The sequence below is a fragment of the Nyctereutes procyonoides genome, unplaced genomic scaffold (genome assembly GCF_905146905.1).
Source record: "Nyctereutes procyonoides isolate TBG_1078 unplaced genomic scaffold, NYPRO_anot_genome, whole genome shotgun sequence".
NCBI classification, from domain to species: domain Eukaryota; kingdom Metazoa; phylum Chordata; class Mammalia; order Carnivora; family Canidae; genus Nyctereutes; species Nyctereutes procyonoides.
Window position 1 is genome coordinate 17928650 of NW_026575043.1, and position 26866 is coordinate 17955515.

At 35.8% G+C, this 26866-nt stretch overlaps 1 long non-coding RNA gene and 1 pseudogene across 1 annotated transcript in view; both read left to right on the top strand.

Annotated features, from left to right (window-relative positions):
• Window positions 1–14099, top strand: part of LOC129508096 (uncharacterized) — a 43318-nt gene extending 29219 nt beyond the window's left edge. Inside the window, exons 4-5 of the long non-coding RNA XR_008664131.1 lie at window positions 2550–2632; window positions 13417–14099. This is a non-coding gene — a long non-coding RNA (uncharacterized LOC129508096). The remainder of the gene's footprint in view (window positions 1–2549; window positions 2633–13416) is intronic.
• A 273-nt stretch (window positions 14100–14372) lies between these two features.
• Window positions 14373–18386, top strand: LOC129508095 (L-lactate dehydrogenase B chain-like; annotated as a pseudogene).
• The last annotated feature ends 8480 nt before the right edge of the window (window positions 18387–26866 follow it).

A 26866-nucleotide genomic window follows, 5' to 3' on the forward strand; every position in this document is an offset into this window, starting at 1 on the left:
TGTGGTTACTCTTTGAATTGTAGTGGCAAAAAATACATATTTTTTCCATTTTTAATAATTCATATTTGTGTTCAGTTACTAAAAAATTTTTAAAACCACAGTAATTGTTCCAGTCATCAATTTATTACTTTCCAGGTCCAAATTCACCCTTCATGGCTCTGCCTTGTGATACTAAAACTGGGACCTCCAAACATTTCTTTGTCTACTGGCATCATGCTAACTTTTGTCAATAGAGGGTGATAGAAAGGGGACCAAAGAGTCCCTTTCTCTATTCAGTATGCTCTCCTCCCTTCCATGTTGGCTAGCACATGCACACCCACTGGTGCTCAGTTACCTGGCAAGTTTCAGCAACACACCTACAGCAGCCTCCTAGCAACTTTGACTGGTCCCCCAGTCAGTATCCCAGAGAGTCTGGGAAAGCCCTAGTAGACAGCTTTCCTAAGGATTTCCCCTTGTGCTCTAGTGGGTTCCCAAATCCCAGCCGAGATTTCCCACTTCCCAGCCTGAAGTACCTCAGCAAACTTCTCCACTGTCCAGTGGGTTGTGGCACACCGTCTCCAAATATGTTCCTTCCTTGGGTACTCTGCCTTCGTCACTGAGTCAGCAGCTACTCTATCTACTCTTCCTGTATTCCTTCAAGTTCTCTTTACCTCTTAGTAGTTTATCTCTAGTTACCAATTAACATTTTTTTATAATAAACTTCACTTGCTTGAATTACTGTGTTGTTTTTGTTTTTGTTTTTTTGTTTTTGTTGCTTGTTGTTGTTGTTGTTTGTCTCCTGGCTGAATTCTCAATGCTATAGAGACATTTGTTTGTTTTTTGTTTTTCTGAAGATTTATTTACTTATTTGAGAGAGAGCCGGGGTATGGAGAGGGGGGTGGAGAGGGAAAGTCAAGAGGACTCCCCACTGAGCTTGGAGCCTGGCACAGGGCTCAACCCCATGACCCTGAGATCATGACTTGAGCAGAAACCAAGAATCAGATGCTCAACCTACTGAGCCACCTAGGTGCTCCTGAATGATGTAGAATTTTTTTTTAAAAAGGACTTATTTCAAAAAAAAAGGACTTATTTCATAAAAAAACAAAAGCATATATGCTATTATCTCAAGTTATAGTAATATCAATATCTCAATTTTGTAAAGGTTTGGGAGTTCTTGTAATTTTAAGACTGTTTTCTTTCAAAAATGCAAAAAAAGAAAACAGAAGAAGGTCTGAAGTCTAAAAAATATGATTTGTCAGTTTCTAGTTTTATACATGGGGATTGTTTTAATAAGAAGGATAGATTTACATTTTATGATCAAGTGAGGGAAACTGAATTTAATAAATACACAAGTCCCTAGAGTCTAATTTTCTTTATAACAGTGTATAAAAATTCATTCATAAAATGCTTTCATGTAGATTATTACATACTTCCTAAGCAGAGTTGCACATATGTATAAACCATCAGAGACATATACACTCAGTGATAGTAGCTTAAGCAGGATTAGGCATGGGTGCTTTCATAAACCACATGAATCTTATGGAATATTATATGATTTAATGCAAAACATACAATAAATCTTCATATGGCTGTGATTTTTTTCTACTCTTAAAAGAACTCTTTAAATTGTACAACACATATATTCTTATGACACCCCTCTTCTGAGTTTCAAAAGTTAAATGTGATCTTCAATACTTGTCAACATTGTTCTTTCACTTAGCCAGAAGAGATAGTGTCATTTTACAAAAAAAAAAAAAATATGTACACTTGTATTATATTTCTCGAAGCTGTACAAATATGACCTTCTTTCTCCAAGGCAGAATTGGAAACAGGGGCCCTCCTTTAAACATCAGCAGTAACTTCTAAATAAATACCATTTTTCAAATTGTAGGAGCTGTTACTGTCTTACTACTGCTTAGTAAGTATTTTGAAAGTGCTATCCCTGTGAAAGAAGGGAAATAGGACAATAATAAGACATAATACCCTCAGAAAACCATGTTGCACATTGAGGGCAGGCTGGATGGAAGAGTACCAGAGGGATGTATTACAGAAGAGCAAGCTCTACCTGAGTGTAGGTAGAAGTAGATATTACTTCTACCTGGCAAACAGGCCAGTGAGTTCATTCAGTATGCCTTAACCAGGAGGTGGCAATTCCACTTAATCTTTCCCTCTAGGACCCTCTTGCTGTTTCAGTCACCTGGTCCACACCTCTCATTTTACAGGCAAAACACCTAAGCTCTGTATAAGTCCAGGTTACATGGCTAATTGGTGGGCTGAGCAATAAGAAATGCAGCTCCTTTAATCAAAATCACTACAGTACTACTGTATCAGAAATGCCAGTTGTCTCCCAAAACTCAGTCTCCCCGTCTTTTTTTTTTAAGATTTTATTTATTTAATCATGAGAGACACAGAGAGAGAGAGACAGAGACATAGGCAAAGGGAGAGGCAGGCTCCCTGTGGGGAGTCCAATGCAGGACTCAATCCCAGGACCCCCAGATCAGACCCTCAACCACTGAGCCACCCGGGTGCCCCCAGAGGTATCTGTCTTAATGCTGAATCTCATTTTTTAGATGGACACATTTCTGCCCAGACTCCCTTGCACCTGGATGTAGCCATGAGATGATTTGTCCTACGTAAATGAAGTTTCTTCTCTGTAAGTAGAAAATTTTTATCTGACTTTCAAGAAATATTAGTAGAGGTATAAGGCACAGCTTTTTCTAGTCTCTTGCTATTTCTTGCCAACGCAAAACACAACAGCTGCCACTCATAGCCATCCTGGCGACTGGAGTGATATACTAAATATGGCTGAGCAACAAGATAGAGGGAACATGGGTCTTGGACCCAGTAGAGCCACAATACAAGCCTTGGATGGTTTACCTCAGGACTTCTACATGAAAAAGAAATTATCTTGTTTAACCTACTAATAAGCACATGTAGCCAATCCTAATCCCAACTGGCTAAGATAATTTCAGATCCATGACTTTTTTCTAACAGCTATTCTGAGAGAGGATAGCAAATTTTCACATCCCAGCAATAGACCCAACAAAGGTTTAAGACCTTGTTACTCAAAGTGTGATGCATGGACCAGTAGCAATGGCATCAACCAGAAGTCCAACCAAAGCCCCAAATCTCAAACCTGGGTCTGAATGTGAACAGGATTTATGAATCTTGATTCCTTATATGTGCACATTTAAGTTTGAGAAGCGCTGGTCTAAGATAGCAGTTCTCCTGTCATATCTATTTATGGCAGTTGAGACTGAGCCTTGCGGGTGTAGACAATTATACTGCTGGATCTTTCTGCTAAGACCAACAAAGAGTGTGATTTCTGGAAAGGTGCTCAAATTCAGGCATTATAGTTGAGACAGCTATCAGGTGAGGGTCTATATTTTAAATTTAAGAATCATCAAAAAGCAATTATGAACATGATTTTTCCCTATCTCAGGAAATCCCAGGAACAAAATAGCCCGATGCTTATTTTTAAATATGTAAAAAAAATGTTTGTCTCTTTTGTGTGTGTGTGTGTGTGTGTGTGTGTGTGTGTGTGTGTGTCTGTGTCATTATGTAATAGTCCTTTGAGTAATGGATAGTATAGTCGAACCAGAGGCACATTTCTTAATTCCAGTGTACAGTTTTTCCATCCTCTGTGGCTAATTTGTTCAGGATGGAGGCAATACAAGAGCTCAGTGTGTCTTACAGAGATCAAACAAACTTGCCCATGGTCATACAGCAAGTCAGGGGGAGAAACTGAACTACCATGAGTCCCAGAAGCAAGATTCCTTCTCTCTGACAGGAAAAAAAAAATCATTATACAATTCTTACCCTGCAAAGATTCTTTAAAGTATTTTTTATGGAATGAAAGCTCAAAGTTGTATCATGTCCACATTGAGCGAGCATAATTGTAAAACAGGATACTTCTTGAAGTGTTATTTAATGGATATCTTTGCTTCTATAATTATTAATAAATAATACTTATGATCCAAAACACAATTTGGCTTAAGGCTAGGCACTAATAACTTTAACAAACTAAAAAGAACAGCTACCCAGACGACTGAATATGTTCTTATATATCCTTATCCGTGTACAGGTAATTGTAGGAGATTTCGCTAGCTGACTGTTCAGCCCTAGTGTTTTTTAACAGTCTTTCAAACATTTGTGATTAATGACACAGGAGAAGTCAAGTAAGACAGATCAAGGTTTAATCCGAGATTTTCAAATGCATGAGTGATATATATTGTTTCTTATGTGCTTATTTATAGATTTATTTGATATAATTAACATACAATAAGCTTCACATATTTGAAGAGTATAATTGATAAACTGAACACTTGTACATATACCATATCAAGGCCATTACCCCAAAGTTTCCTGGTAGCCCACGCTATTCCCCTCTGCCTGCCCGTCCCTACTCCCTAATGCCTGTATAGAGGCAAGCCCTGGGCTACTTTCTGTCACTAGACTATTTTGGATTTTCTACAACATTATGTAACTACAGTCATAAAGTGTGTACTTTTATTGGCCTATCACCTTCCACTTAACATCATGGTTCTAATATTTACCGTGCTGTTCCATAAATCCATAACTGTTCCATTTTTATAACTGAGCAGCATTTCATTATAAGAATACACGCCCCCCCAAAAAATACACCCAAAATTGTTTATCCATTTACCTGATGATGGATATGTGTGTCGTGTCCAGCTTTTAACTATTCCAAATCAAGTTGGTACAGTTACACGTGTAAAAGTCTTTGTAAATAAATAAATAAATAAATAAATAAATAAATAAATAAATAAATAAATAAAGTCTTTGTGTGCAGATCTTTATTTCTCCACTTTTCTTTCTCTTGGTGGAATATCTGGAACTTCTGGTAAATGAATGTTTAAACCTTTAAGAAACAGCCAAACTGTTTTCCCACTTTCTTTCTTTTGTTAAAAGATTTTCTTTATTTGAGAGAGAAAGAGAGTGAGTGGGGGGAAGGGAAAAAGGAAAGCAATAGAGAGAATCTCAAGCAGACTCTGTGCTAAGTGGAGCCCAACACGGGGCTTGATCCCACCACCCCAAGATCATGACCAACAGGAGTTGGACACTTAACCAGCTGAGCCATCCAGTCACTTGTTTTCCCACTTTTTAAAAAAAGATTTTATTTATTTGGCAGAGAGAGAGAGAGAGTGAGTGAGCCCACAAGCAGGGGGAATGACAGGCAGAGGGAGAGGGAGAAACAGGCTCAGGGAGCCCGACATAGGGCTTGATCCCAGGGCCCTAGAATCATGACCTGAGCTGAAGGCAGCCACTTCACCGCTTAACCACCCCCCGGGTGTGCCTTCCCAATTTCAATCCCACACACAGTATACCACAGTTGAGTTTCTCCACATCCTCACCAACCCTACTGTCAGTCATTTTGATTAGATTCTTTCCAGTAAAAGAGTAGAGGTTTCTCATTGTGGTTTCATTTCACATTTTCCTAATGATTAAAATCATCAAAAATCTTTTTCAAATGTTTATTTGCCATCTATATATTTTTCTGGTGAACTGTTCAAATCTTTTGTCCATTTTTAATTGAGTTATTTGTTTCATTATTATTTATTTTGAGAGTTCTCTCTCTTATTTTCTTGTTCTGTTGTTGTTTTTATTTAAACTCCAGGTAGTTAACATACAGTGTAACTTCAGTTTCCGGCATAGAATTTAGTGCTAAAATGAACAACATAGGAAACAACAACATAGGGTATTGGCAAGGATGCAAAGAAAGTGGAACCCTCTCGCACGGTTGGTGGGAATGCAAATGGGTGCAGCCACTGTGGAAAATAGTACAGAGGTTCCTCAAAAAGTTAAAACTAGAACTACTCTATGATCCAGCAATACTATGACCCAGTAGTACCAATACTACTGGGTATTAACCCAAAGGATACCAAAATACAGATTTGAAGGGATACATGCACCTTGATGTTTATATCAGGATTATCAACAATAGCCAAATTATGGACAGTTATTTCCATATTCTGGATATAAATTCGTTATGAAATATGTGATTTGCAACTATATTTTCTCAATTCTTGGCTTGTTTTGCATTCTTTTCACACCATTTTTTAAATAAAAGAATTTCTAAATTTCAATAAGGACCATTATTTTTCTTTTCTTTTCTTTTTTTTTTCTTTCTTTTTTTTTTTTTTTTTTTTTTTTTTGGTGGGTTGGAGGATTGTACTAGCGATGTGCTTAAGAAATCTTTGCTTAACCCAGGATCACAAAGATTTTATATTTACTTCTAGCCATTTTATAGGTTTTATATTTGGGTCTATGGCCCATTTTGAGTTAATTTTTATATGTTGCAATGTATGAGTCAAGTTTCAATTTTTTGCATATAGCTAATTGTTCAAGTATCATTCTTTGGAACTACTATAATCTCTCCATTCAACTGTCCTTGTTGAAAATCATTTGGTCATGTATGTTTGAGCTTCTTTCTAGCTTCTTTATTCTAATCCATTGATTTATTTCTCTATCTTTGTGCCAATGCCACATTGTTTGATTAATGTAATAAAGTAATACAGTATCTAAAAGCAGATACTGTAAGTCCTCCAACTTTGTTCTATCTTTTTGTAGTTATATGTAGCTATCTTAGGTCATTTTTGTTTCTATATGAATTTAAAAATCAGTTTAATTCTATCAAAATACCTGATGGGATTTTAATTGATATTTAATTGAATCTATAGATCAATTTAAACAAAGTGTTTCATCTTAAGAATATTGTTTCCCAACCAAGGAAATTATTCTTAATTTTCCCATGTCTTTTAAGTTTTTTAAATTTGTATCAACATGTTTGATAGGTTTTTGTGTATGTCTTACATATTTGTTGTGAAATTTTATCCTAAATGTTTCATTTTGATGCTTTTTAAATTTTTTTTAAAGATTTTATTTATTTATTTGACAGAGTAAGAGCACTAGCAGGGCAAGCAGCCAGCAGAGGGAGAGGAAAACATGGGGCTTGATCCTAGAATCCCGGGATCATGACATGAGCTGAAGGCAAATGCTTAACCAACTGAGCCACCCAAGTGCCCCTAAATGGTATTATTTTCATTTCAACTTCCAATTGCTTACTACTAGTGTATAAAAAAAGAAACTAAATTCTTATTATTGGCCTATATCTTCCACAACTGCTAACCTCACTTTTTGTTTCTAGAAAATTTTCTGTAGATTTTGAAGGATTTTCCACATAGACAGTTCTGTTATCTGTTAATACTAATAGCGTTTACTCCTTCCATTCCAATTTTCATGTCTTCTATGTTGCCTTGCCTTATAGCAATGCTGGAATCTCCACTGTCATGATGAATGGAAGTAGTAAAAAGGTATTTTTATCTTGATCTTAGGGGGAAAGTTTGTCAGACATTAATTATTAAGGATGATGTTAGCTCTAGGGTTAATTTTCTTTTCTTTCTTTCTTTCTTTCTTTCTTTCTTTCTTTCTTTATTTATTTATTTATTTATTTTCCTTTTATTTTATTTCCAGTTACTTTACAGTGGTATATTAGTTTCATATGTACAATATAGGCATAAATACTTCTATACACCATCCTGTGCTCATCACAACATGTGCACTTCTTAATTCCCATCACCTGTTTCACCCATCCCCCCCCACCCAACTCCCTTCTGCTAACCATCGATCTGTGCCCTATGGTTAAGGGTCTATTTCTTGGTTTGCCTCTCTCCCTTTTCCCCCCTTTGTTCATTTGTTTTGTTTCTTAAATTCCACATATGAGTGAAATCATATGATAATTTTCCTTCTCTGACTGACTTATTTTGCTTAGCATTATAGTCTCTAGCCCCAACCATGTCATTGCAAATGGCAAGATTTCATTCGTTGTTGAAGCTGAATAATATCCATTGTATATATATGCCACTTCTTTATCCATTCACCAAAATCAATGGACACAAGTTGCTTTTATACCTTGCCTATTGTAAATAATGCTGCTAATAAACGTAAGGATGTATATATCCCTTTGAATTAATGTTCTTATATTCTTTAGGGGAATACCAAGTAGTGAAATTGCTGGGTCATAAGGTAGTTCTATTTTTAACTTTTTGAGGAACCTTCATAATGTTTTCCAGAGTGGCTGCACCAGTTTGCATTCCCAATAATAGTGCAAGAGGGTTCCTCTTTCTCCACATCCTCTCCAACACCTGTTGTTTATTATGTTGTTGCTTTTATCCATTCTGACAAGTATGAGGTGATATCTCATTGTAGTTTTGATTTGCAATTCCCTAATAATATGATAATGAGCATCTTTTCATATGTCTGTTGACCATCTGTATGTCTTCTTTGGAGAAATGTCTGCTTCTATCTTCTGCTGATTTTTTAATTCAATTATTTCAGGGGAGGCGTTGAGTTCTATCAATTCTTTATATATTTTGGATACTAACCCCTTTCAGATATGTCATTTGCAAATATCTTCTCCCATTCCATAGGTTACCTTTTAGTTGTGTTGTTTGTTTCCTTCACTGTGCAGAAGCTTTTCATTTTGATGTAGTCCCAATAGTATATTTTGGCTCTTGTTTCCCTTGCCTCAGAAGATATATCTAGAAAGAAGTTTCTATGACTGATGTCAAAGAAGTTACCACCCATGTTCTCTTCTAGGATTTTAATGGTTTCAGGTCCTACATTTAAGTCTTTAATCCTTTTGAATTTATTCTTGTTATGGTGTAAGAAATGATCCAGTCTCACTCTTCTGCATGTTACTGTTTTCCCAGCACCATTTGTCAAAGAGACTATCTTTTTCCCATTGGATAATCTTGGATATACTCATTGAAGATTAATTGACCATATAATTGTGGGTTTATTTCTGGTTTTTCTATTCTATTTAATTGATCTCTGTGTTAGCTATAGATTTTTATTAGATTCCTTTATCAGATTGAGGAATTTCCCTTTTATTTATAGTTGCTGGGACTTCTTCTCAGGAATAAATATTTAATTTTGGCAACGGCTTTTCCAGTATCTATCGAAATGATCCGCTGTTTTGTTTTGATTTGGTATATGACTATGATGAATTACATTGATTAATTTTCAATTATTAAACCAACCTTGAATTCCCAGGATCAACTCTACTTGGTCATGTTGTAGTATCACTTTTTAAAAAATACTAATAGATTCTATGAGAAAATTTTTGTTAATTTTGCATCTATGTTTATGAAGGTTATTGGTCTATATTTTTTTCTTCTAATATCTTTTTCTGGTTTTGGTATCTGATTAATGCTCCTTTCATAGAATGAATTGTTGAGTGTTCTACCCTGTTCAATTTTCCAGAAGTGTTTGTATAGAGTGCTATTATTTCTCTTTAAAAATTTATAAAATTCCTTAGTGAAATTAACTCAGCCTGAAGCTCTCTTTGTGGAAAGATTTCAAACTATAAATTCAATTTCCTTTATAGACATAAGGCTATTCTTGTAGCCTTCTCTATTCTAGAGTTAATTTTGATGGGTTCTTTTTTCCAAGAAATTTGTCAATTGACTCTAAATTATCAAATTTTTGGCATAAAATTTTTCGTAATATTCTTTCATTTTTTAAAACATAGGTAGCATCTATGTCTGTCAGCTATATAACTCCTAATATTGATAATTTGTGTTCTCTCTTTTCTAATCAGTCTGGGTTGTTTTCTTGTTTTTGTTTTTGTTTTTTACCTACTCAGAAAGGAAGCTTTTGGTCTCATTAATTTGCTCTTTTAGTTTTTTATTTTATTGATTTCTGCCCACATGTTTTTTATTTCCTTACATCTGCATATATTGGTTTTAGTTTGTACTTCTAGTCTCTGAAGACAGAAATAGAGGTCAATGATTTTCACTTTTCTTATTTTCTAATGGGCATTTATGGCTATAAATTTTTCTCTAAGTACTTCTTTAGGCTTATCCCACAAAATTTGATATGTTGCATTTCTATTTTTATCCTAATTTTACTTTTGATTTTTTCTTTGACCCATGGAATATGTAGAATTATATTATTTAGTTTCCAAATTTCAGGAACTTTCTAGAATCCTTTTGGTTATTGATTGCCAATTTAATTCTATTTTCATAAAACATACTTTATAAGAGTTGAATTTTTTTAAATTTAATGAAACTTGTTTTACATTCTAAAACATGGTCTGTTTTGACCAATGTACTAAGTGTATTGGATATTCTGCTCTTGTTGGGTGTGGTGGTACATAAGTGCTTACACTATCAAATTGGTTGATAGTATTGTTCAAATAGTCTATGCCCCATGAATTTTCCATTTAATTGTTGGTCCATCCCTATAATTATTGAGAAGGGATGTTAAAATCTCTTAATCTAATCATGGATTTTTCTATTTCTTCTTGTTGCTCTATAGGTTTTTTCTTCACTTACTTGATTTACTCTGTTATTCAGGGCATAAACGTTTTGGATTATGTATTCAGAAATCTACTTTGTATGAGGGGTCCCTGGGTGGCACAGTTGAGCATCTGACTCTTGGTTTTGGCTGAGGGTATGATCTCAGGGTAGTGAGATTGAACCCTTGTTGGGGTCCATGCTCAGTGGAGAGTTGGCTTGAGATTATCTCTGCCTGTCCCTCTGCCCCTCCCCCAGGTCATGTACTGTTTCTCTCCCTCTAAAATAAATAAACGAATCTAAAAAAAAAAAAAGAAATCTACTTTGTATGAGATTAATATAGCTACCTCAGTCTTCTGATTAGTCCTACCATGATATATCTTTTCCATCCTTTTCCTTTTGTTTCTTGTAGACCATATATGGTTGGGTCTTGCCTTTTTGTTTCAATCCAAATTGTCACTCTCATCTTTTAATATGGTGTTTAGACCACTTATGTTTACTGTGATCATTTATAGTCTGGAGTTTAAATCAATCATCTTGATGGTTGTTTTTTATTTGATTCATCTGTCCTTTGTTCTCTTTTTTCTACCTTTTTTTTGGATTAATTGGCTTCTTAATGGTTTCTATTTTATCCTTTTTGTTAGTTTACTAACTATAAACCTTAGTTTTGATTTTTTTTAATGGTTGATTCAGGTCTATAGTACACATCTTCAACTTATTAGTCTACATTCAAGTAATATTATAATCCTCAGTACAATGTAAGAATCTTACAGTAGTTTGTTTTGACACCCTCCCAGCCCTTGTGCTATATTTATCGAAATTTTATTTCTACATGCTGTAAACTCTCTAATACATTATCACTTTGGCTTTAAACAATCAAATATCTTTAAAATAAAATAAGAGCAAGTATTTTGTATGTATCTCTGTATTTTCATCTAGTATTATAATCCTTCTCCGAAAGACTAACATTTCTTAGAGTCTGGGTTTACTGACGAATTCTTTTAGCTTTATCATACCTGAAAAAGAAAATATTTCATCTTCTTTTTTGAAATAATATTTCATTGGACAGTGGACTCTGAAATAATCATTTACTTCTTTCAGGAGTTTCAGTGTATTACTATACTGTCTTCTGGCTTGCGTTGTTCCTTATAAGAAATACACTATCCTCATCTCTTACCATCTGCACATGTGTGGGTTTTTTTCTCTGCTTCCTTTTAAATTTTTTTCTTTTTTAAAAAAAATATTTTCCAGTGTTTAATTTATAGCAACAGAACTCTATGCTCAGTTGACATTCAAACTGAATGCAATACAGCTGCTCAACAGAAATGGGGAAATTCAGTAATCATTTCATCTGCAGTAAGTACTCTACTGTTCATCCCATTAAGTGTATTTTTAATGTCAGACAATGTAGTTCTCATCTCTAGAAGTTTTATTTTAGTTATTTTTTTCATATAATTATGGCTCTACTTAACATGATACATCTTTTCTCTAACTTCTTGAATATATGAGTATATTATAACTTTGAATGTCCATCTCTGCTAATTCTATCATCTATATAATTCCTTTGTTTGTTTCTGATTGATTTTTCTCGTTATGAGTCACATTTTACTGCCTTTTGACTTGCCTGATAATTTTTTATTGAAAACTGTATATTATAAATTTTACTTTGTTGGGTATTGGATATTTTATATTCCTGTAAATAACCTTGTACTTCATTTGGAATGCAATTATTTTACTTGTAACCAGTTTGATCTCTCAAGGCATACCTTGTTCTTTGTAAGATGAGATGCAGGCAGCATTTAATCTAGGACTAATTTTGAAGATGTCCTATCAACTACAGTTTTGTTTTTGTTTTTGTTTTTATCCCTCTGGCTGGGTGGGAACAGGTACTGTTACTCACCCTGTGTAAATGCTGTAGGTTGCTGTTACTAATCTTTTCAAGTGATTCTTTCAACTGAGACAGTGCCAAGTCTGACAACTGGCTCTGCTCCCTTCCTATGTTGTGGCCTGAAGACTCTCCCCAAGTAGTACATCAGTGCAATTATAGGACTTACCTTCATTTTTCCTCCTTTCTTCTCAGGAATCACTGTCCTGCTCTGCCTTATGTCTAATGTGAGATTCCACATATGTTATCTGTTTTTTTTTTTCTTTTGGTGGGTTAGCAAAATTTTTCAGGTGAGAGGTCCTTGTTACTCTAAATTTATCAGAAGTAAGTATCTGATTTTAATATCCCTCTGATATAAATAGTAAATAGAGTTAAATTTGAATCCAACTTCTACCACTAACAGCTGTTATTTAATCTAAGCTTCTCCAAAATGAGTACATAAGATTTAAATTTCCCCATCTCCAAAAGAGAGTATATAAGAGTTAAATTAGATAATATATATAAAGTACTTTTCATGGTGCCCTAGAACAAATGCTAGAACTTATTATTTCTAAAACCAGAAGACTCTTTCAAGGCATTAGAAACTAAGTTCACTATCGGTCAATTCATGAAAATTATTGAGGATGCTTATGAAAGCACTCAATTTTTTATTTAACAAATTAATCTGTTATTGATTATTGTGACCTATAATCTTGTAATTCAGAAAAAAATGACCATCTATTTTGCATTGTTCTTGGTCCAGAACTTTTTGAATTTCATCAGCTATAGGAAGGACAGATGTTTTAATGCTTGCTTCCCTGAGTTTTTCACTCTTTTCCCCTGGAAAATGGTAATGACAGTGAAATCTTAGAAATCCAATATTGTTTCTTTAGACTGCTACTGTAGGGAAAGTTTATCCCCAACCTTAGACATCTATTCTCCATCCTAATTAAAATTCCCATCAACTATGACAGCAGACTTCTTGCTTATGCTCTAGTTACCAACTACTTGAGGGCAAAGTTCACTTTATCAAAATTTAACAAATAGTTACAGCAAATGGAAAATATTCAGAATTCATACTTAGTAGTTTCAAACACAATAAGTTTTTCTGTCTTATAAGCTTTCATTTATTCAAACTAACCTGTCAGAATATTTGTTATATCTTTTAAAAATTAATTATGGGGCAGTCTGTCTCCTTACATTCTAAAATATGCCGAGTCCTTTGTGACTAAGAATTCTTTATTTTTAATTTAGGGAGTAAATCTTAACATCGAGGAAGAGGAAGAAATAACTGTGCTACTGACAGCTAACAGATAAGTTAGAGACTGAAAGTACATTGGAAGAAAATCTCCCTATTTAAAAAAAAATGACATCAAGAAGTGACAGCAGAGACTACTAACTAATGGGGCTGGAATACCTTTGTGTCTTAGTAAATAATAAAGGACTTTGATGGGGAAACCTTTTCAGGATGTCATTCAACTGTAAAGCTCATGTTTTGAGTTCTTTAAATGGTTGTCTACGTAGAGATGTGGGGTGATAGTGGTTGATGATGATGATGATGATGATGCCTTCTTTTTCTCTGTTGAAACATTGTGTGTTATTAGAACAATGGTTTGTACTCTTCCTGTTAAATGCAACAGCACAAGGTCTTTTTGTCAATGTATCCTTTTGTAAGCAATGTGTCTGTAACTTTGGTCAAACCTCAAATTTCTTGACAATTCACCTTCTGGAAGCTTGTCATGGTTATGAAATTTAACTCAGGAGATCATTAGCTGACAATTATTCATCTGAAAAATTATGATAAAATAGAGAATGAGGTATAATTATAATAGCATCAGTGAAGGAAACTTTTTGGCAGAAGATGAATTCCAAAATAAAGTTTAAAGCCTTAAATTTAATTTTACTATAATTTAAGTAATTTAAAGATTTAAATAATTCAGAGAACATTTTGGTTATTAATTAAAACCAATTTCATGAAATATCTTATATAATAAAATAAAAAAGAAGCCTAAGATTACTATGACCCTGAAAGAAACTTAATCAAATATTTTCTTTTTCTATATTATTCTAAGACACATAAAATTCAAATAATTAGATCAACTGGATTAATTATAAAGATAACAATAAATATTAAGCTTATAAAATTTTGCATAAGAAGATAAGTATTACCTATAAATCTTAGTGATACTGGTCACTATTTTTCCATTTGTGTATCAGATACAATATCTTCAAATAAAACTTAAAAATAAAGATATTCACAATTGGAAAAATACTAAAGATCATATTAGATTAAGAGAATATAATTTACTGGGCAATCTTAAAGATTAAGCAAACAAAATGTCTTCTCTTAAATAATAAGACAAGGCTGAAATTAATTAAATTAATATACTAAACAGTAGTGTTTTCATTTGGTGAAGTTATGTATCATTTTAAGATACAAGCCCCTTCTAATCAGAACCAACCTAACACAAATCCATATGAATGAATTCATATTCATTCCTTCACTGAGCCTTTGGGCAAGAGTCTTTGGGCAAGAAAAAGACATACCTGTCAATTAAAATATAAAAATCCAGAAAGTGTGTTGTAAAAATACAATTGGACTTTTATAATGTACTAAAATAGGCATATGTTAATAAATTATAAAATCATATTTATAATTTTTTAAGGATTTTATTTATCTATTCATGAGAGACACGGAGAGAGACAGAGACATAAGCAGAGGGAAAAGCAGGCTCCCTATCAGGGAACCTATTGCAGGACTTGGTCCCAGGACCCTGGGATCATGTCCTGAGCCAAAGGCAGACACTCAACCACTGAGCCACCTAGGTGTCCCTATATTTATAATTTTTTTATTTATAATTTTTAACCAAAAAACCTATGATACTAAGATTCCATTATTAAGGATTGCACAAGTCTTGCTACCTACATACTAGCAGGAAGAAATATATTTTGATAATTATATGCAGTTAAGTAATGCATTTTAAATCTTAATCACCTTCTGTGGTATGTATATTTATTTATTATAAATCCTATAATATATGCTATATTTTATATGTATATATGTAATGGAATATTATTCAGCTATAAAGAAGGATGAGATCTTGACATTTCCAACGTGAATGGACCTAGAGGGTATTATTTCAAGTGAAATAAGTCAGACAGAGAAAGACAAATACCATATGATATCATTTATATGTGAAATCCAAAAAGCAAAACAAACAAAAACAAAAAACCAGAAGTAGACCCATAAATACAGAGAACAAACTGATGGTTGCTAGAGTAGGGGGACAGGCAAAATGGTGAATGAGAGTGGGAGATACAGGCTTTCACTAATGGAATGAATAAATCACAGAGATAAAAGGGACAGCATAGAGAACAAAGTCAGTGGTATTATAATAATTTTGTATGGTAACAGATGGTAGGTAACTTGTGGTGAGCATAGAATAATGTATAGATTTGTCCAATCACTATGTTGTATGCCTGAGATTGTGACATTATGTGTCAATTTTAATATTTCAATTAAAAATAAATTTTAAAAACATCTTGATCATTTTCTAACTTCAATATAGATAGAAGTAGGTCCTTAGTGGATATTGTAGGAAAATTGGTGATGAACAGGCAGCAATACAAGAATTATATGTGCCTGGAACTTGTGTCAGGCACAGAAAAGACCTCAATGGGCTAGCACAGAATCCGCATGAGTTCTCTCATACACAGTAGATCTCCCAGATGCCCACTTGTGTTTTTTCCCTTAAAAAGTCACCTCTGGGGTAGAGGAGGCTATGGAGAAAAGCCAGTTCCCTCTAATTCAGCAGGTATCATGTGTTTTGATAATTTTTTGTTCCTTTTATGGTCATGTTGCTGATGAATTCTCAAGGCAGGCAACTCAATATGAATTTCAGGTGACTATAAACCAAGACTATAAATTGGAGGCCAATGGGCTGCATTTAGATGACAGAGGCTGTTTGATTGGCTAGCACTATGTTCTTCAAAAAATATAAACTGGCATGCCTCTATGGGAGGGACCCAGTTTTGAGTGTCCATATGTTTCCCTTGCTCTCCTCTCTTCTCCCCAAGATATTAAACATATCCACATGAGCTGTTCAGCCCCAAAGACATTGGTGCTTGGGATCCGTGAAGAAAAAACACTGTTTTAGTGATACTACTGCCATTTTATCCCTTTAGCAGGCTATCCTATGAATGCCACATTGTTCATCCTACTCTTCAGATTTCACAGTCCTTAGATTCAATCACAGTATCTTACTTGAGACTACCTCAAATAAATAAATAAATAAATAAATAAATACATACATACATACATACATACATACATACATACATAAAGTTAACAGGTAGAACCTGCTGGAAGTGAAGACAACTAACATCTTTAAAAATATGAAAAAAGGGCAAATCCTGGGCAGGAGGAGACACACGCCACTACAATACGTGTACATTGTCTTCTTCGTGCGACTCTTACAGCCGGTTGTCTCAGGGCACAATGCCAACTCTTAAGGAAAAACTGATTGCACCAGTTGCAGAAGAAGAGGCAGCAATCCCAAACAATAAGATCACTGTAGTGGGTGTTGGACAAGTTGGTATGGCATATGCCATCAGCACTCTGGGAAAGTCTCTGGCTGATGAACTTGCCCTTGTGGATGTTTTAGAAGATAAACTCAAGGAGAAATGATGGATTTACAGCATGGGAGCTTATTTCTTCAGACACCTAAAATTGTGGCAGATAATGATTACTCTGTGACTGCCAATTCTAAGATTGTGGTGGTGACTGCAGGAGTCCACCAGCAGGAGGGAGAGAGCTGCCTCAATCTGGTGCAAAGGAATGTTAATATCTTCAAATTCTTTATTCCTCAGATAGTCAAGTGCAGTCCTGGTTGTATCCTAATTGTGGTTTCCAACCCAGTGGATTTTCTTACATATGCTATCTGGAAACTAAGTGGACTATCCAAGCACCGTGTGCTTGGAAGTGGGTGTAATCTGGATTTTGCTAGATTTCGCTGTCTTATGGCTGAAAAACTTGGCATTCATCCCAGCAGCTGTCATGGATGGATTTTGGGAGAACATGGCGACTCAAGTATGGCTGTGTGGGTGGAGTGAATGTGGCAGGTGTTTCTCTTCAGGAACTGAATCCAGAAATGGGAACAGAGAACAGTGAAAATTGGAAGGAAGTGCATAAGATGGTGGTTGAAAGTGCCTATGAAGTCATCAAGCTAAAAGGATATACCAAATGGGTAGTGGATTAAGTGTGACTGATCTCATTGAATCCATGTTGAAAAATCTCTCCAGGATTCATCCAGTGTCAACAATGGTGAAGGGCATGTATGGTATTGAGAACGAAGTCTTCCTGAGTCTTCCATGTATCCTGAACACTCAGGGCTTAACCAGTGTGATCAACCAGAAGCTGAAGGATGATGAGGTTGCCCAGCTCAAGAAAAGTGCAGATACCCTGTGGAAACTGAAAGACCTAAAAGATCTGTGACCTTTGGCTTCTAGGCTGGAGAAATCTAAAACCATGATGTGATTAACTGTGAGCCTTTAGTTTTTCATCCATATACATGGATTTCAGTTTGCTCTTATCTTCCTAAATATGTGAATCTGGGCTCACAGAATCAAGACCCATGCTTGGTTTAATGCTTGCAATATGAGCCTTGAACAAATAAAATTAACTATTGTAGTGTGAAAAAAAATATGAAGAAAGTTGGTGTCTCAGTGTGTTGAATGTCCAACTCTTGATTTTGGCTTATGTCATGCATGATCTTTGGGTCCTGGGATAAAGCCCTCTATTGTGCTCAGCACTCAGTGGGAAGTCTATTTGAGATTCTCCTTCTCCCTTCTCTTTGCCCCTCCCCTACTCTCTCTCTCTTTCTTTCTCTCTCTGTCAGGTAAATAATAAATCTTTAAAAAATACATATAAAGAAGGCTTAAAGATATAACATGTTTCTGCATAGAAAACTCGTTTCTCCAAATGGCTCTACTGAAGTGTAATTTTAAAAGCAAAAGGGATCCGTGGGTGGCTCAGCAGTTTAGTGCCTGCCTTTGGCCCAGGGTGTGATCCTGGGGTCCTGGGATCCAGTCCCACATCCAGCTCCCTGCGTGGAGCCTGCTTCTCCCTCTGCCTGTGTCTCTGCCTCTCTGTATGTCTCTCATGGATAAATAAATAAAATCTTTTTTAAAAAAATAAAAATAAATAAAAGCAAAATATTCACCCATTTTAAGTGTACAATTCAATAATTTTTAGTGAATTTACAGAGCTTCTTCACCACAAACCAGGTTCATTCTTAGGCTTAATACAATTAAATGTATTCCAACTTCCAACAGGAATTTTGATGGGGGTAGAGAAATAGGATAGAAGCTTGACAAAATGATTCTAAGTCTTATTTGAGAGATTGATGCATAAAAGTGGACAAAAAAATGTTTTGAAAAAGAAGTGTACCTTAAAAAGAATATCCTAAGAAGAGTATCATAAAAAATTAATAAGTACACTATACAGGTGTGGTAATCAAGGTAATTTAGTACGGGCCTAAGGTTGATCAATATAGCCATGAAATTAATCATAAGAGAGGCACCTGGGTGGCTCAGTTGGTTAAGTGTTTGTCTTTAGCTCAGGTCAGGATCCCAGGGTCCTGGGATCAAGCCCAGAATTGGGCTCCCTGTTCAGTGGGGTGCCTGCTTCTCTCTTTCTCTCTCAAATAAATAAGTAAAATCTTTAAAAAGTAATCACAAGATATATAATAATTTTTAAGTAATAAATGTAACTTTAAAAATGTAACTCAAAATTGTACAAGTAAAGGAAATTGTATTTAATAAAATAGTGCTTCTATATTTGATTAATTGGGGCACAATTTTTTTCCATTCTCAACTTACACCTTTGGCCCACATGTATTCCCAATGATTTAAAGAGTTAAAAATGAAATCACATACGGAGTTTTTAAAGCCTGAAAGCAATAAAAGTGATAGACTTGATAATTTGAGCTTTAAAAATTTCTACATGTCAAAAAAGCTCATTGAAACAAAACCAAATAACAAAAGGTAGCAGGAAAAGTCTTTGTAAATGGGACATATATTTATATGGAGAAAACTATAACACATCAACAGAAAAAATACAAATCCCAAGAGAAAAATGGGTGTCAGTGGCTGGATTCTCCAGAAAGCAACATGGAGACAAGAAGACAAAACATGGTGTTTAAGTTGCTTCACTGGAAGTGTCCTTGGAATTAATATCCATGAGGGTTGTGGAGCAGGATGAGGCAGGAAGAGAAATGGAGCTTTGATAGAAGCTTGATAGCTAACTTCATATTGGGGTAGTGGTGGGTGGAGAGGAAAAGATTGGACTCTACAGCTAGAATGGTCATTCAGAATTATTCCAAGTGGGGCCAAAATGTCCATTCCTTTATAACTCCACATCCATCGTTCACTGAATGTGGGCCACCCTAGGAAGGGGCATGACCTCTGGGTCAGCAGCCTCTGCAGCTAAAGTAATCTCTGAAGAGGCTGACTGCTGAGGGGGCGCACTGACAGGACTCTCAGCTCCCAGAGCAACACATTTTTGTTTGACATGGCTCCTTGGGAAGCTCATCTCCATGGCTACCATGGTGAGTAAATGATGTGACCAGACAGTTAATCATACAAAAAAAACAAAGAATAAGAAATATGGGAAACAATGTTCAAATTCACTAACGATAAATCAATGCCAATCAAAATCATGGTGATATATACTTTGCCTAGGAAATAATCATTTGCAATATTAATAATAGTGAGCACTCTGTGCTTATTCTGTGCCAGGGCTATATTAAGAGCTTTAAATCTGTTTTCTCTTTTAATTCTTACAACACTCTGGAATTTGTTATTATTTTAATCCCAATTTTACAGATGAGGAAAATGATGCACAAAAAGGTTAATAGCTTGCTAAACATTGTGTTACTGAGAGGCAGAACCGAGCTCTATGCTCTTAACCAATATCCTAATCGCCTCCTTAAAGTAATCCCTCGTAACCATCACAGGGGTAGCAAGACCGACTCTGTCTAAAGCTTGCAAAAGTGCACACAGATGAAAACTTCCTGAACATGCTGGTGACATTGCCTCGAAAAAATTCCTAACCAAACATTCATGGCAACATTATTTATAAGGTTGGAGACAGTGTAGGCCATCTAAAAATAAATAAAATATGGTTTATCCACATGATGACAGCATTAAAAAATAACACAGACATTAAAAATAATGTCCTAAAGAATATTTGAGATTGGGGAAATGCTTCACACATAATGATAATGTTGTTTTGTTTTGTTTTTTAAAAAAGTCAGAAGATAAGCCGCTCCATACAGTCTGGTCCTAAGAGTGTACATTGTGTACACACACACACACACACACACACGCACACACACAGAGGCACACATAAGAAAATACACTAAAAGTTTGTGGACATGTCTCACCAGGAAGACTACAAGTCATTTTTGCTTGTTTTTCTACTTTTTCAGTTTTCTATAATAAACATAGATTGCCGTCAGAATAACAAAAAAAAAAATCTTGTTTTAGGTCATAACTCAATCTTGTGTTAAAGTATTGGGAATACTCACAGAAAAATATTCAGAATTATCCTTGATAGTCTGACGAAAGACTTCAGCTAAAGTTAACTAGATGAAAACCAAAGTCTTGGGATCCCTGGGTGGCGCAGTGGTTTGGCGCCTGCCTTTGGCCCAGGGCGTGATCCTGGAGACCCGGGATCGAATCCCACATCGGGCTCCCGGTGCATGGAGCCTGCTTCTCCCTCTGCCTGTGTCTCTGCCTCTCTCTCTCTCTCTCTCTCTCTCTCTCTCTCTCTCTCGTGTGACTATCATAAATAAATAAAAAATTAAACAAACAAAAAAAAAAGAAAACCAGAGTCTTGACATAGAGCCATACTAATAAGTAGACATTTTAACCCTGTCATTTGGAATGGCAAGAACTGTAAGCATCCTTTTGGTGAATCTTATCCAACAGGTCATCTCAAGGTGTCTCTTTGCTCTGACCACCTGCTTGGTGATAGATTTCATGGGACTAAAGGCTGGCTTATGGATATTACCTTAATGAGGTACCTCAAAAATCTGAGAACCGCTGCTTCTCAACTACACAGAGTACTGGGTTACCTGGGTAGAAATGATTCTAATTAGAGATAATTAGAACAAAACTGAGATTTTTTTTTTTTTACTGACAGATTTGAGGTAAACTTAGAAACATGAGCCACACTTTCAACCACTCGTTATGCAGTGTTTGACAAGTTTAAAATGATAAATCAATTTCAGATCTTCAGTGATAATTACATTCAGAAATGTTAGATCACCAGAATTTCTGAAATACTGGCTGTGGCAACGACATCTAGTATCTCTTGGCAACACGTGTCCTGCTCCATCCTGGACATGACATCTTCCATGTGCAAACAGCCTACCAGATACATGTCCATGGCACCATGTTTCATGAAGGGTCCATCCTCCTTTCTTCATGTATCTTCTAGAACAAAAGGAATGTTTCAAGCTTTCAAAGGAACTGGCACAGTGGCTGTAGCAGACACCATGAGCTGCCTCCTCCTTCAGAAGCCTGCAGGCCACCCTGATTGTGTGGAGAGCCAGGCCATGGAGTCTGGATAGTGGCCCATTGTGCTGACTTCTCAATGTTCCACAGCAAGAGCACAGTCCTCTCATGTCTACCAGCGACAGGTAGTGTACTAGTCATAGGGACCTTGAAAACTGTTCAGAGTCCCAGCAACTGTTTCAATAAAGTTGTAAGGATATGTCATGGCAGATGCATTTATTGCATTTATCGTATTTATCCAGAAACAACTTCTACTTTTAAGCTATTTTTTTTTCCAGCATGAACTACTACTACATTTTCCCAAGGCCAAGCATCAAAATTACCCTCTTGTCAACAATAAAAGTCATCTGGGTCTCGTCCCTGATTTTCATGCTGATGGATTTGGAATACCACCTTATCTCAGGCAGCACTTTTCTTTGGCAGGATCTCTATTTTGCATTCTTTAAACTAAAAACCAGCGACGGGTATCACTGCTCATAAACTAAACTGATTGTCAAATGGTATAGAACTCTTGACTGGGCTCAATGGCAGGATCCAAGGGAGCCTCTCTTCTCAGGTATTTCTGAGACACCCTGTGAATGCCATGCCCCAAAGAGAATCTCTACTGAGTTTGTTAAAAATGTCAATCTGGATTAATCCAAGAGGTGCCATTGAAAGATTTCATAGTAAATTTTATATAGAATGAAATCCTACAACATGCTCAGAAAAAAATAATTTCAACCCAGTAGTTCTGCAACATAAAGCAGCAAAAAAATCATGCCTTGGTTTGCACCTATATGCCCAGAAGAGGCCTCATCGTTCCTTCTTAGTAGAGCTACTCTTTAAAAAGGATGAAAAGTTTCTCATTGCCAATAAATAGCTCTAGGGAAGCTCTAATTCCAGGAACTACATTAGAGTCCCCAAGAGGGAAAAATCAACTGGTTAAGGAGAGAATCTTAAAAATGCCCCACACACCCTGGGGATCAACTCATGGGTCCAGGATATTTGAAACTGAGGTCAGGAGGGAGTCCTTAGGAAGAACCGCACACCATTAAGACCAGAAGACATAGAAGAGCAACTCAGCAGCACATTTGGATTTTAAGAGCTTCTGTTTCTTCCATGGTGAGAGAGGGAGGAAAAGAAGCAGGAGCAAGGAAAAGGGGAATAGGTAAAAGAGGAGAAAAGGAAAACCCAAAGGGAGAGCACTCATTATTTTCAGGCACCCTGTGAAGTGCTTCTCAGTGTTGCTTTATTTATTCCTCACAATCATCCCAGCATGGCAATTAGTGTGATCTCCACGTTATACATGAGGAAATTGAGAGTCAGAGAGAGAAAAAAAAATGTGTCATGTGTCAAAAGGCTCATAATAGTCAATATCAGTGCCGCACATTTTTTACCATACTGTCCTGCCTCCCACCAGCCCTACTTGTTGTACTGACAGGTTTTGCTTATATGACAAGGATTTGTTTGCTTTTTGCCTCCACTAATTTTACTGCTTTGAGTAGAACACTAATTATCCTTCAGGAGTTCTACCTGGCAAGATGAGCGTTCTAGAGAATCTTAGTTGTCGGCAAAGGAGTTTCTGAAGCGCAGTACCCATTGGAGTGGCTGTGGTCTGGGTGGTTCTAAATAGCTAAACATGATTTTTTTTTAAGTTTTTTCTTATTTATTCATGAGAGACACAGAAAGAGAGAGAGAGAGAGAGAGAGAGAGAGAGAGAGGCAGAGACACAAACAGAGGGAGAAGCAGGCTCCATGCAGGGAGCCCGAAGTGGGACTCGATCCCGGGTCTCCAGGATCATGCCCTGGGCCGAAGGCAGATGCTCAACCGCTGAGCCACCCAGGCGTCCTCCTAAACATGATTTTCAATCCTCAAGGCTCACCAAGGCGTCTCTGACACTCTACATCCACAACCTGCTGCTCAGAGCTCCTGGTCTTATTCTTGTCGGTACTGCAGTGACTCTACCAAGAACACTATTTTTTAATCCAAGGTATTTATCACTTATTTGAATTGCGTCTTTCCTATTTCCAATCTCCTCTTTTAAGCTGCTGGTATAACTTCCTCATGCTCTATGGCAATATAATTTATTCACTTTTTGTTAAAAGCAGGATTCATAAGCTAAACAATGAAGACAAGAAAGAAAGGGAGGGAGGAAAGGAGAAAGAAAAGAGAAAAGAAGGAAGAAAAGAAGTTAGAAAGAAAAGAAAGATATAGGGAAGGAGAGAGGAGGAGGGAGAAAGGAGAACAGCACAAAATAAATTAGGGAGAATGGGGGTGGAGGGAGTAGAGGGGTTGAGTTGTATTAGATTGCTTTCTCTATTATGGATCTGATCACTTTTTGATCATAGAACTTTTAGATTGTAAATTTCAAAGATCTAGTCCAATTCTCTACTGCATATGTAGAAACTTCAACAAGGTCATTTAAGGCTTTGGATTAATGGCAGATTTAAGACCACTCTTTATTATTATACCACAGCGTCTTCTCCCTACTTGGGCTATAGTCTCAGAAAAAGATCACCTGGATTATCTATATCCAAGATTTGTGATACAAATGTTTTGCTTCACTATTTAAGTATTATAAAATACTTTACTTAATAAGGTTACATAAAAAAAAAACATTATTGTTTTGGGGCACCTGAGTGTCTCAGTAGGTTGTGTGGGACTCTTCATCTCAGCTCAAGTCTTGATCACAGGGTCGTGAGTTAAAGCCCCACATTGGACTCCACACCCAGCTTTAAAAGAAAGAAACTTTTTTTATTGTTTTATTCAGTGATAACAGCTGAACTTCTGATGATAATAATCCCCCCCCAAAAAAATAAATAAGACCTTTAAGCTCAATCAGCAAGAGTATCTTTTCTGTGGAAGCACAGCATTTGTCCCCAGAATTCTGAGTGAGCTTACAGACACAGAAAGTCAGTTTCTCAAGAAACAGTTTATTATTTAGAAAGATAACTGTGGTGACCTTCAGGATTCCCTTCATTGTCCTGAATTCCAAAATGCAATCAAAAATAAGAAACACATAATTTCTCTATTGAAGGCAAGCAAAATAACTTAGTGTAACCTTTTAAACATTTATTTTATGCTTTTTAGAAGTAGTTTTTATAAAAACTATAAAAACTATTCCTAGAACTAAAATGAAGAAAAAAATCAGATTTCTGCAAGATGCCTCACCTTAAAATGAAAAGTGCAGGGTAGTTGTAAAGGGTGTTCCCCTACTTCATGCTTACTTTATAATTAAGTAACGTGAACCTCAAACAGAAGCTTTAGAACAACACGCACACACACATACACACACACACACTCACACACCTGACATAAACTACTGCATTCCATTGTCATCAAAAATGCAAAGCTTAGCTGTCCTGAGGGCAAGTAGAATGAGCTTTAGCTACTCATCTGGGCTTCGGGATGGCATCTTGACAAGTGGATAATCTTTAGTACACAAAACAGCTCCACAAGTAAAAACCAGTTCAAAGACGCCCTTCACAGAAAGTCAGTTCACTATTTTGACACAAGCATTATTTAAGCACTGGATTAGAGTCTAAATTTGTGAAAAACGTTACAGTGAAATGTTCCTGCTCTCCTTTTCTGGATTTTTTTCTTTAGGCACCCTCATTAAATTAATTCCGTTTAAGAATGAGTTGCCATGATTTCGAAGTAATACTGCTTGGCCTGCTTGTGCTGGTAAACAGTGTTACCATTTTTTGAAGGGTTAATAAGCATATTCCACCCACCTAAAGGTAATAAAGGACATGTGAATAGTGCTTGAGCCAAAAAAGATTATGAATATGTGGCTATTGTGCCCATGCATAGCTATTTTTGGTAAAAGGTTTGAGTAGCTCCAACCGAAGTCATAGAAACCTATCGAAGGTTGTGTGTATGCTTCATGGTTCTGGCTTTGTGGAAGCAGTAGGCTGTCTTTCATCACACTGATTTCTTTTTTGTTGTTCAATTTGCTTCTTGGTCAGTATGAGATTTTTACATTGTTTGAAATCTGAATCTATTTTATCACTTCTCAACCATTTTCTGACTTCCTGAATTCATCTTAAAAAGTACTTCAAAATCGAGATGCTCAAATCATTCAAGATACCTGATTTATATATATTTATAAATTACATATATTTGTGTATGGATAGTTTTTGGATTTTCCAATATGTCAATTTGATACATAATAAAGAGATTAATGTTTATTCTAGACACTCATTTTTTGGTTTCATGCATTTTTGTATTATTTGTTCATATAGCAGCCATGCCTCTATTTTGAGTTCCTGTTAACTTATCCACCATCTTCTCCATCACAGGAGGACTAACAGGTGGTTTTTCCTAAGAAAGCATTATATTTTGGGGAGAGTGGTAATCCTGTGATATGTTGTCCTTGATTGTCTACCAAGTAATTCTGGATGAGACCAAAACTAATTGATATTTCATATACTCAAGTCGGTTGATATGATTTAACATTTCTTGATATTGAAATTTTATTTTAAAGTGCCATTTCCATTTTAGGTTACATATTCAATTTAAAATTGATCGAGGTAAAAAAGATCCTGAAAATATAAACAGAGAGTAGAAAAGTGGTCACCAGGAGCTGGGGGGGGGGGTGGGAGAAATAGGGAGAAGTTGGTTAAGGGTACAAATGTTCCGTTATAAGATGAAAAAGGTCTGAGGACTCAATGCATTACATGGTGACTATAGTTGACACCACCAACTTAGAAATGTAACTTTTCAGGACCTACCTCCCACCTAAGGATCAGAAACTCTGGGGTTAGGTCCTTCCAAATCTATGTTTTACAAGCCTTCCAGATTATTCTGATGGCTGTTAAAGTTTTAGGAATATTGCTTTAAGTAGAAATGTGTATTTTGGTCCCCAAAAAAGAATTGTTTTATAAAAATAAGTCAGTGTGAAAATGAGAATCTGTGTTCTAAAAGAATTATGAGTGCCCTCATTTTGTCTGCTTTTTTTCAAGCAGAAAAGAAAAAATGGGTATTATTTAACTTTTACTGCTCTTTGCTTTAGTTGAAGTACACTAGTCCAAGTTTTTAGGAAAAAGAAATTGGAACATCCTTATATAATAAAAACATCTTTTGAGTGTTTCTATCGTTTATGATGAATACATTTCTTTGAAGGAAAATTACATATGAAGAATTA